This window comes from Protopterus annectens, chromosome 7.part0, assembly GCF_019279795.1.
Source record: "Protopterus annectens isolate FY-2018-M chromosome 7.part0, PAN1.0, whole genome shotgun sequence".
NCBI classification, from domain to species: domain Eukaryota; kingdom Metazoa; phylum Chordata; order Ceratodontiformes; family Protopteridae; genus Protopterus; species Protopterus annectens.
The window spans coordinates 797,545,692-797,558,130 of record NC_056739.1 but is presented as its reverse complement, the minus strand read 5'-3'; the positions used below and the strand labels follow the sequence as shown (position 1 = coordinate 797,558,130).

Sequence of the window (12,439 nt, the reverse complement as noted above, 5' to 3'; positions counted from 1 at the left end):
TCATCACACTTTCGATGTTTAGTGTCCTGCCACCTATGTGGTAATTCATGGGTACATGTTTTTTTCCAAAGGGGATAACTATACATTTCTTGGCATTAAGCTTGAGCTCATGGCTCTGGCACCAGGCATCTGTTTCTGTAAGGCCCTTTTGTGTAGAATATCCACATCATTTGGGGATTCAGTAATGGCTCCCAGTTTGCAGTCATCTGCGAACTTTGTTAGCCAGAGTCCCTTAGTGTTAGCCTGTATTTCAGAGAAGTAGATACCAAACAAGAGTGGTCTCGGGACTGAATCCTGAGGTACTCCACTTGTCACTTGTCTGGAGCTGGATTTGGAGTCAGCTACTTTTACAGTCTGGGTTCTGTCAGTAAGCCAGTTGGCAACCCATTGAGTGACGTAGGATTTATGCCCAGCTTAGTAAGTTTATCTATGATTCCAGAGTGGGGGATGGTGTCGATGGCCTTGGCGAGGTCCAGACAGCTGTGTGGACTGCCTTACCCTCGTCCACAGCTCTAGAGACTGATTTGAAGAAGTCAATCAGATTCAGGAGACAAGATTGGCCCTTCACAAACCCAAACTGGGTGGGGTCTAGTGTTTGAAGGTTGTCAATGTCTTTGCTTATAAGTTCCATGATAATGTGTTCCATGCCCTTGCAGATCAGGCTTGTCAGACTGATGAGACGGTAGTTCCCAGGATCCAAGGCGGATCCCCCCTTGTGGAGTGGGATAACTGTAGCTGTGCACCACTCAGTGGGCATGAAGCCTGAGGTGAGGCTATGATTAAACATAACACTTAGGTGAGGTGCCAGTTCATGTTAGTATACAGCCTGGGATGTCATCTGGTCCCATGGATGCTGTATTCTTAGCTTTGGAGAGTGCGGTTTCTACCTGTGTGGCCGTGATTACCGGAATTTGGCAATCTTTTGGTATTGAGATGGGCCCTTTAGGGGGTGAGAGGGGGGTGAAGTTGGCACTAAATCGATCTGCCAGGATATTGGCAATATCCTTGGGATCGGTATATTTAATGCCATTCTGTTGCAGATCTGAGCATTGCCATTTAGATTCTTGACATAACTATAGAATGCCTTGTGGTTGTCTTTGGAATCTTTGGCAATTTTATTTTCGTAACTAGCATTTGAAGATTTTATGAGGGATCTCAGCTTCTTACTGAGGCTGGTGAGGGAGTTTTTTGCATCCTGGGATTTTCCTCTTTTCTGTAACAGATTCTTCCTTCTGTTATATAGCTTGTTTATAACAGGGGACCACCAGATTGGCTTCCTTTTTTTGGAGAAGAGCATCTTGGTTCTATTTGGGATGGCACAATTCATGCACGAGTGGATGTGCTCGTACAGTGCTTTAGTGTAGGACTCTGCAGTCGAACTTTCGGATCCCATATGCATGGGTGTCATGAAGTTTGTCACTTCTAACTTCAGTAGCATGAAGTTGGCTTTGGAGAAGTTTTTTAAGGAGGTTTATTTACTTGGGGGTGGGATGTGGATGTCAAGGGTGATTTGCTTATGGTCAGACCTGACGAATGAGGGGATGACCACTGGTGTGGAACATACATCTCCCATGTTGGTAATGATCAGGTCTAGGATATTGGAGCCCCTGGTGGGACAATGGATTAGTTGATCCAGGGGGTTGGAATTTATGAATTCCAAGAACCGTTGGGAAAAGGGATTGGTACCCGAGTAGTTTTCCCAGTTAATGGCAGGGTAGTTGAAATCACCCAGTATTAGGGTGTTTGGTTGTATTTTAATATTTTCTAGTATGTTTAGAAAGGTGTAGTGAGAATCTTGGGGCATGGTGGGGGGATCTGTAGCAAGCTACAATTTGGATTGCAGTCTTACCTAGTGTTAGTTGCACCTGGAGAATTTCAGATGCATTGTGTTGGGCAACTAGCCTGGAGGTGTGAATATCCTTGGTGAATATGGACACTCCTCCACCTTTAGTATTTCGGTCTTGTGGCCGAAAAGTGTGGTAAGAGTTGTAGCCTGGTATTGCAGGGCTGCTCTCTGGAGCCTTGAACCAGGTCTCAGTTACTGCAAAGATATTGATGTTCTCCATTTTTAGGAATGCCTCAAGAGAGTACATTTTGAGGTTTAGACTTCTAGCATTGAGTAGCATTACCTTCAGATTTTGCATGCTTGTATCTGTTACGGTGGTGGTTTTATCCTTTGAACCTTGCCTAAAAAAGGCACTATAGGGGTGGCAAGAGCTTTAGCCATTAACCTGAATCCCAGGGGTGACAGGTGCAGACCATCTCTGGCAAAGCATCGTGGTTTGTCGATCATGTCTTCCCAGGCAGACAAATACTGGATCCCCTTTGAATGATACCAGAAGCTTAGCCGATTGTTGAAGTCAAATCATTTTGTCCCTATACTGTGGTATAATTCTGGGCGAAGGCAGGATGCTACTCAGGGCTAGGGTCATACCTGCCTATGCCACATGATCCAAGAACTCTTCCATGTCTCTTTTCATGTAGTCCAGGGAGGTACGTCTCAAGTCATTCACTCCAGCATGGACAATGACAGAGTTGTATTTGTACTTGTTGTTGGAGTGACTTGAGTGCACAGAATGTTTGAAAATATATGGCTTACCAAGGTTTACAATCTGCTAGTGGCATTTTTGATATTTATTTGGCATTTGTTTACCGGGAAAGTCCCATTGGGACAGAGCCCATTTCCAGCATACACCCGGGGAGAAATGCTCCAGACGCATGTCTTTGGAATGCTGAAAACCCAAAACAACTAATTATATTTACATACAGGAAGTCAACTCAGTAACTGTACCTTGCATGCAAGTGAAAAAAAAATATATTGAAGCAGAGTTCTCATCCGCTTCCTCCAAAATCAGAAACACATCCATAAATATTGAAAAGACAAATGCCTCAAATCAAGGCTACTTTTTAAAATGGTACTAAACTTGGAAAGATGGTGGAATAAAAATTGCATGTATTTCCTGAAGATAAAAATGAAGTCTGTAATCATAATGACAGTGTAATTCACCTTAACATCTCACCAAATTATCAGCTTTAAGAGGGACAAAGTAAAATCCTGAGTACATACCAGGGACAGCCGAGAGGTATGTCTATGTATACAAGGGCAAAGTTTACATCTAATACATGCAACCACATTAGGCAAGAATGACAGGCTAGAAAACCTGACAGCATTGGACACAATATGTATGTGGTTCACACCTGACAACAGAGGTTAGTTACAGTATCAGCTGAAGGAAGAAAACAAGGAGACAGACTGACATGACACTATTACAGTAAACAGAAATATGTGCAGGACACTATTAAAGTAAACAGAAATATGTACAGCAGCCACTCATTCCGGGTCAAATGCAGCAAACAAAAACACAACTGTCCAGACTTTAAAATAGTAATGTAATGCATTACAGACGAGAAGGAAGCTCCAGTTACGAGGGAAGCCATCAAGCAGTAAATCATAAGGTACTGTGGCGCACAGCACATGCAAATTAATAAACAGTTTCCTATACTAAATTAACCCTTAGGTATATCGACGCTGTACACACAGTTCTCTTAATGAAAGCAACAACACTGAACATTTTCAGTCAGGAAACTCTGCATAAGCAGCACAGTTTTTCACCTGTGTAACACACAGCGTCCAACTTATGTTTCATGTTGGCAAAGACAGACCATTCAGACATAAAATAACCCAATCATACCACAGACACAAGAAATTTAAATACTAAAATTGCCCTGGCCTGTCAAATCAAACATTTCTGTCTGATACATTCCTTTATGAATTACAAATATAACAAGGTGTAATTTCTAAAGTACAGGGTTGCTGATGGTGACAATTCATTTAAAAACTGAAGTGACACAACTGTATTAAGTGCCAAACCTGGTGGGCTCAGTCTCAGATCAGTGCAGCACTTTTAATTTAAAAAATGTGAGGTTTCAGCTGGTGGTAGGAGCGGGGGGCATAATTCAATAAACAAGGAACAAGTGGTATTTTGGACCCAGTTCCTTAATGAAAACAACAACAGTCATACAAAATATCATATTCGGAAAGTATACCAAGACCTAAGCCCATATGAAAATGGAGAAAGGAGATTATGCCAATACAGATAACTGCAATTAGGGGTACAAAGAATAGGCAAGGGGGGATTTACCGGTAGAAACTGGCAAAGGAACCAAGGTATTGGGAGCAAACAACTAAAGAGGGAAAGATAATACAGTAAACTCTCAGTTAACTGTGTTGCACTTTGTCCCCACCCCCCCACAAAAACATACCTTACATTTTTAGAGTTTTGCAGTTTTAAAAAAGAAGATAGGAATAAATTCCCTCCCTCCTCAACCTGAGAACAAGTCAAACCAAACAAATAGTATAGGGTACAGCATTAGTCAGGCCTGTTTTTAATAGTAACTCTCAAGCAACCAGAAACTACAGTTGTCCGGCATCTACCAATCCCCATGGATGCTGGTTAACAGAGTTTACTGTAGAATGGGAGGAGGCCAATAAGACATCAGGATTGCAGGCTAGTGACTGCCTTCCCTTTTAGAGATTAATAACAGAGTACAGACAAAGAGAAAGGGATAGTGAAATCCTAAATAAAACACCTGCTCTGGTCAAGTTTTTAAGTGAATCTAGAGCAGAAGCGGAGGTTAAAGAAGGGTTGCATGCTAACTACAGGAATCAATCAGAAGAGGTCAGAAAAGACATTTGATTTGTTATTCACAACGAAACAGTGTGATGACATTTGTGTGGCTCCCAAATATGCAACAAAGTCTAGATTTAGGATTCTAGCTTGGAAGTGTTTACATAGGCATTTTTATACCCCAAGCAGACTCCAAATAATTTTTCCTCAGGTAGATGGCAAATGCTGGAGGTGTGATGGTGAAAAAGAAGTAACTGGGAGCATATGTTTTGGGAATATAATGAGTTGACAGACTTTATTAAAAAAATTCCCTATGGAGTACTCTGTCAGGAATACTGAACGAGAAAACTTTATTAAAAAAATTCCCTACGGAGTACTCTGTCAGGAATACTGAACGAGAAAATAAGAGTAACAGAGGAAATTATTTTTTTGAGCTGGGATACAGGATCTGAATTGCTTACACATACTTAGGTCTAGTCAAGTTTAATTCTGGTAGAGGCCAAAAAAGCAATTACTAGAAAACAGAAATAAAAACCTCAACCAACTATACTTGAGATACTGAACATTGTAAAAGAAATAAAAGTCCTGGAGATGGAATCTTTAGAAAAGGGCAGGAGTAAATTACACAGAAAAATATGGAATATTTGGCAACTGTACATGCAGAAAAATGTTTTGAAGGAGGAATACGGTTTAAGAGAAGGCAAGAATTGAATAATTTATGTCATGTTGCGCTGATTGTAGGATATAGAACACTTGTGATGTTAATGTCTGTAAATGTGAACTTGTTAATATGGCTCAACTGCTTTTACATAAATGTACATTTGCATGCGTCACAGGTGAAATTTCGATACAGGTGTTTAAAAAAATGAGGTTGCAGTTAATTATGTTTGCGACTACACCAGATACGGACTATGAATGCGTAAAATGCTCCTTGAAAATACTACTGCTGAAACTGAAAGTACTCCTTGGACAGAGTACCCGCTACTGACAAAAATCACTTCTCTTACAAGATGGAGTGACAAGCATGTTGGGGGCGATACAAATGCAATTCCACTACTTCTTACCAACTGAAGTTAATAAAAGGTGCTCAAGACTACAGTAGATCCTGACAAAAAAGTCATTAAATAAAACAGTAAGCCTATGATCTTAAGCATTACCCTTCTATCAAGTGAAAAATGTAAGGGTTTGATCACTCGAGCACTTTCATTCTTAACCTTTACTAGGATTTGAATATAAATCAACATTTTCCAATCCGTTATATGGGCAAAGAACTGCCAGATGTACAAGATGGCTTGAGAAGGGTTAAACGGTCACAAATCACTTTGCCAATATCCTCTGGATAACAGCATAAAACAAGGGAATTCCATAACTCTTATTTACCAACTATTACTAAAACCTTTGACCAAAGCAAACTATGGTAAGTTCTTAGAGAACTGGAAATACCATGTAATTTACCTGCCTTCTCAGGAATATGTATGCAAATCAAGCTACAGTCAAACATAAAAAAAGCTGTTTTAAGAGAAAAACATGCAGATATGGCTGCATATTGTCAATTTATTTAAATTATTCTGGATATATTTTGATACATGCTGGGTTAGATAAATAAGAAAGAATCAAAAATGCTGGGAGAAATAGTAACCTTAGATGTGCATATGCTGCGACTCTTGAGGGCTGAAAGCAAGAAGAGTTGGAGAGGCTGGCGACATGATGAAGTTAAAAGTTGAAAACAGACACCAGTCCTGGGATGAGCATGAAAAAGGTCCATGGAGATCACTGTCCTACCCCGGAAAACAAATAAAAATAAAATAGTGCTTAACGTGACAAAAAAGTATGTTATCGTGCTCAAGTCTTTACAAAGAGCTGGGGAATATATGATAACAGGGACAGACTGCATTTCACTGGGCTCAAAGATGTACATATGAATAATACAACCTTAAAATTATGACACCTGTTCCTTGAGAGGAAATCCATGACAAGTCTGGATAATAAACTGCAAGGAAAACACACTGTCAGCCTTCCATATAGTCAAATATATCTAGTTATCCCAATAATAACACACAGTTGCAAACGCTGAACCGTAAGTAAGGCTGTGCACCAAAAAATCAGCGCTTCTAAACTGCAGTGTTGGAGAAAACTTTTGAGAATTCCATAGACTGAGACAACCAAATGTGTCAATACTTGAAACTCATACTGTTCACTGAAAAGCTGGATATGAAAACAAAATACTTTGTCACATAAAAGTCACTGGAGAAGACTGATGCTGAAAGATCAAAGGCAAAAAAGAAAGACAGCATTACCGAATTAATGAATCAGGAAGAATATAACAAAGCAGGCCTACTCTGCAAGATCATCGGACCCAACTAAATGACAACAAAGCCTTTGCTATCACTATCAAGATACTCCAATCTTATGGTACCCAGTGGAGTGCCATGTGAAATGTACATAAACAGTGGTGCCATAGGCTACACATACCCAAGCTAGATGGATTACTCTTACAGATATGGTAGGAATGAGAAATGTAAGCATTTGTGGCACTTTTTTAATCTAGTTTCAATGAATGCTCTACTGGTTAAAGCAAGTGTAATGAATACTTTACAATATCATGAACATACCAGAAATGTGGAATGCTCTGGATGAACTGAGGTACAAATTTGAAGACAGACTACCTTACAACCATTTGACATGACTGGAGTTATTCCAAGTACATACCTGAATGCCTTAATGCACTTACAAAATGGTATCTCGCATTCTAAGTGTATTTTTAAAATGTTTGCCCTGCTCCCCCCCCCCCCAAGAGTTAAAACTGTGGAGATAAGCAGCATTCATAAAATGACCTGGCATACAGCAAGTTGCACCACTATCTGGGATAGTTCACAAAGGTAAGCATTCTTTTCTCAAAACTAAAACAAAACAACTCTATCCAACGTTATTACCTTTAATGAATAGTCTCCAAGTTTGTACAATATTAAAAACTACTCAACGGAAATAACGCTGAAAACTTACTTCTCAGTAAGCTATCTTTTTGTACTACTGGACCAACTGAAAACACCCACAGAGGATTAAAATATCTGCTTTTGCAAACCTCTGCAATGTGCTAAAGTGCTTGTTTGTTCCTTTCTAAATAACTACTTTTTCTCCACCTTTTTCTCCTTTTTTCTTTGTTTACTATACACCATTCATGCAGATTTCTTTTTTAATATACTTGCCTACCTTTCCCAGCAACAAATGCATGAAATTTTGAAAATTTAAGCCTCAGAACAGAGTTAAAAAATTCCGTTAAAAATAGCAAGAATACGTTTTCAGACGTCTGTAGACAGAAAAGTCCAAGGCTCTTTGGCGAGTCTGATATTGCTACATAACGGTCAGAAAAAAAAATTTTATTGAAAAAATAAAAGTATAGAGATTATCCTTCTGATTGTTAAAAGATTGTAAATCAGAATTATTATTACTGTTTAACTTTTGTAAATCAGAATTATTACTACAATCTAACTCTTGTAAAACATTTATACAAGAAAAATCACTATTTTTTGCTTCTAACTAAAAATGTTGAAACTTTTTTTTAATACCGAAATGAAAAAGTAGAAAAAATACTTATCCAAGCATGGACACACATCCATAGTATTATTCATATGTATTTAAATGGATATGTCACTGTATTTATAAAATGAACATAAGATCACATTATTATGGTTAAAATACATTCATGTAAATGTGTAATACATTTGTACACATGTGTATCTGTCCTAGCCTCCCAAGTCACAATAAAAAAAAAGCAAATCAGTCTACTTTGAAATAGAAATTGTACTAAGGTTCCTACAAGCAGGACACATCTCTCACTAGCCAGGCTTCTGCCGTTACTTTGCATCAAAGATCTCAACTGGGCCCCAAACTCAGACAACCAAATAAACACAACAGAACAATGATTGTATAATTATTATTTATTATAATAAACATCACTAAAATTATACAGCATTGATAGCTGTGATTACAGCTGTTTACTGGCAGAAGAAAAGCATCCCTACAGCTTTAGCTAGTCATAAAGGAAACTTCCCCTACTTCCCCCTGACAATTACGTAACAGTCCAAAGCTGCCATTAAGGCCTTTCTTAGTGTGCGATTTGTCTGAGGGGTTTACAGGACATTAGAAAAACAGCATGCCTGCCAGAAAATCTTAATCCTGAAACGGTGTGCATAACTAGGGAAATAAAAATGGAAAAGGTTGGGAGTTAGACTTACCCACTTCAGTCAAATGAGTTATATACTTATATGGAAAGAGGCAGGTTTTAAACTGTTCAAATATACCCAACAGTTTATAAAAAGCAATACTATTTGTAATTATTTGTGTGACATTAACTTACCCTACAACTTAACCTAAGAAGTTTATATTTTACTCTAACTATAACTATCACTGAAACTGTCATACTTGGAAACAGAAAATGTTTTCAAGTATTTACAAAGGCTACTTTATCAGAAGTTGCATGGTTAAAGCATAAGAATAAAACCATAATTTTTTACAATTCTAATGCACATGTAAATGTCTATCTATAAACTAACAAGCTCGTTTTACAATAGCATTACTACTTAACTGCTATGATTTCTGTACATAAACAGCACTCTACTACTCAGTGTCAAAAATAAAAACTTCCAATAAACTTTAATCCTCAAAACACTGCTTTATATGACAGAAGCCCACTGAATTCATTCCAGGGTGTGTAATAAGTAATAAAATACATTCAGGAACTAAATGGCATGCACAAGTGCATGTAAAGTAACAGCACTTATGAAACTGGTATTTATATGTTGTTGTAATCATGCTGAGTCCAGAATGTTCCCTGTAAACAATTATCTTATGGTGACATTAGTGTCAGACCTACCACCACTTGTTAATTACAGCGAGCAATAATCTGCTTCAATTTGTCACATCCACACCTTTTCATCCCCTAAAGCTATCCAACACATGAATGTGTCATGTTCCCACTAGGAGAAATCTACAAAGGAGAACGAACCTTCCTTCAAACTACTCAGCCAACCCCGCACAAAGCACATGTGATGGAAGGTACAGACAGGCAGCTCCCTTAACAAAATGAAACAAATCTGATGGGGCAGAACACTTCCACACATTTTACATATTGACCAGTTTACAATACCACAAAATGCTGTTTATTTTCAAGAGGGAAACACCTGACTAAGGCTTTAGTGATACAGACTAGGAGTAAAAAATGGTCACAACACTTGGGGGAAACTCCTGTGCTTTTTAAGATACAGCCATATAATCTTTTACATCCAAAGTAGCCAACATCAACTTGGACATACAACATTAAGGTTTCATCTATAAGATGACACTCATCATCTCTGCAATTAAAGTAGAGTTCAGGAGCTGGAGGACTTGAAACAGACTTTTACTGTAAACTGGAATAAATCTACTAAAGGAACATTAAAAATATTTGCTTAAATTTTATGGGAGAGATGTCCCCATGATTTATATATCTACACACACACTTCACACACCTGCAAGTTGAATGCTAAAAACTCTCTCTCACTCATCTATTAGTGAAATGAGCTCAAGATACCAATATGATTAGCTAAAAGTGATGCATAAAGTATACTCAATACCCATTTAAAAACAACCTCCCCCAAAATGACTGCATGTTTAACAACAAATGCTGGGCTCCTGCCTTATTATACCTTTCCAACAGGTGTTACTGCCTGCATATACATACACTTAAAAAATAACATTTAATCCACACACACAGATAGCAGCAGGTCTGTGGAGACACTATGTATTTTGGGTTCATCTGTGCAGTGACTGTACAGGACTGCACATCTCCACACGTACCTGTGTGACAACTGCAAACTTATGTCTTTCAACAGCAAACTTTCTTATCCCACCACCTGGATCTTGTGTCTTAACATATTAGGTTACAGGTCATGCTCATTATTTTTATTTCTATTTTGCCAGGAGGCTAAGTTCTGGGGTGGGGCATCGTTTATGTGGGTCGCTTCAGTGGCTGTACCCACATACCGGGCACCGACGCCCTCTGCAGTCCACTACACGCCGTGCCATTTTAACGGCTAAAATTAAATTAAAAAATCACATAATTATCAGCGTCTTCCTGGAAAACTACGAACCCGCCACATTTAACCACATGACATTTCAGAAAGAAATTGCGACACTCCTCCTCCTCCCTCTTTAGGCCCATTAACAGTAATATTTATACGCCACCTCCAACCTGGACATGGCTCTGCGTCCCACATAAAACAAAACGCATGGGTGCAAATCAAATCTGACCTAGTCCGCTCCAAAGTTAGTGCCCCCACCCCATCCTTGCAAAATAACTGGGCAACAGCTCGGGAAAAGCGGCCAGTCCACTGTAAAAATGACTCATACTGTAAGTGACTCACTACTGCACAACTCTTCATTATTAGACATGCCCCCCCCCCCCAAACTCCGAAGGTTCAAAACAGACAACTGCTTTCCCTTCCTGCAATATAAGAAATGCATTAGATTTATAGAATAATATACTTGTACTCACACCCAAGTTTATTTAAAACTTTATTAAATTCGTCCTACGATTTCATACCCGATATCACACAACAGTAAATGCGTATTTTAAACGCTCCCAAATCTGGACATGTACAGCACACATTTGGTTACAAGAGTAGAGGTGGGCGTTGCTGCAAGTTATTAGACTTTGCATCTCCTTACCTGAGGACTGCAGGATTACTTGAAGTGGACCAATCTCCATATTTCTCCAACGTTCCCGCTTATAACTCATCCAGTTGTGCAACGGCCACACGCAGCTCCGCTGGAAAAAAGCACCCACGGATAATCCCATCATCCCGCCTCGGCTCCCCAATCTGCCTGAGGTGGTGCAAGGGGGGCACCCGCACGCCCACCTCCTCCTGTTCCATGAATTAGAAAAAAAACACACCATCTCCCCATGGCACCCAACCCTTCTCCAGCTATGGGTGGGAAGTGAGTGGCGATTCTATGCATGCCATGCTACAGCACACTGGGGGAGCCCGGACCCCCGCGTGCCGCCTGGGAGAGATTAATTGGGGGTTGCAAAGGGAGGTCCCCCGTTTTGGAACATTGCGCACTTCATATTTGCTCACACGAACTCCTCCTCCTCCTCCCTGCTCTCTCTCTCTCAGAAGGCTAGGAGTACAGAAGCGCCCCGCCTCCTTCTTGATGCACTCTGCACTCCCTTCTCTGTGTACAAACCTGCTGCATGCTGCGCCTGTAGTAACAGGACCAAACACTGGCACAGCTTGCCTCCGCCTAAATCGGGAACAAACTCAAGCCATTTCACACACTACAGTCATCTTCTCTGTGCAATTACATCCCTGCACATGCAGACAAAGTGTGTGCGTCTAACGTTGGGGAAAGACAGGGTGTTTATTTGTTTTCAGCACCTCTGCACAACATCACATGCAAAATCTGGAGCAATGGGATGGTAAACACAGCAGCAGCAACCTCAAAAGGTGTTAATAAAATTGCACGAACTGTAAGCTACTTGAAGATATAGGCTCTAACAGTCCCTAAAAATAGACTAATAATTCCACTGGAGAAACACAGAGAATGTATGCTTTATAATTATAGAAAGGTTGCCTGCCGTCAAGAATACACCTGATCAAGATTTCTCATCCTGTGTCACCTTAAGCTAAATACCCTTTATACCTTAGTAAGCACACACTGTTTTGTAGTGTGTCTGTTTGGCAAGACACATGTACTGGCATAATGACAGAAAACATATATACCTGAATAAGTTAAGTCTCAGGCTTGTCTACATAATTTTTAAATCATCTCAG

General features: G+C 39.6%; 1 long non-coding RNA gene across 2 annotated transcripts in view; it reads right to left on the bottom strand.

The window, feature by feature from the left end:
• The window catches only part of LOC122806694, a 1,210,421-nt gene extending 1,198,557 nt beyond the window's left edge, over positions 1-11,864 (bottom strand). The window contains exon 1 of one of the 2 annotated variants that reach the window (XR_006365540.1): positions 11,334-11,864. This is a non-coding gene — a long non-coding RNA (uncharacterized LOC122806694). The remainder of the gene's footprint in view (positions 1-11,333) is intronic. The other variant, XR_006365541.1, reaches the window with a different exon arrangement.
• Positions 11,865-12,439: the final 575 nt, after the last annotated feature.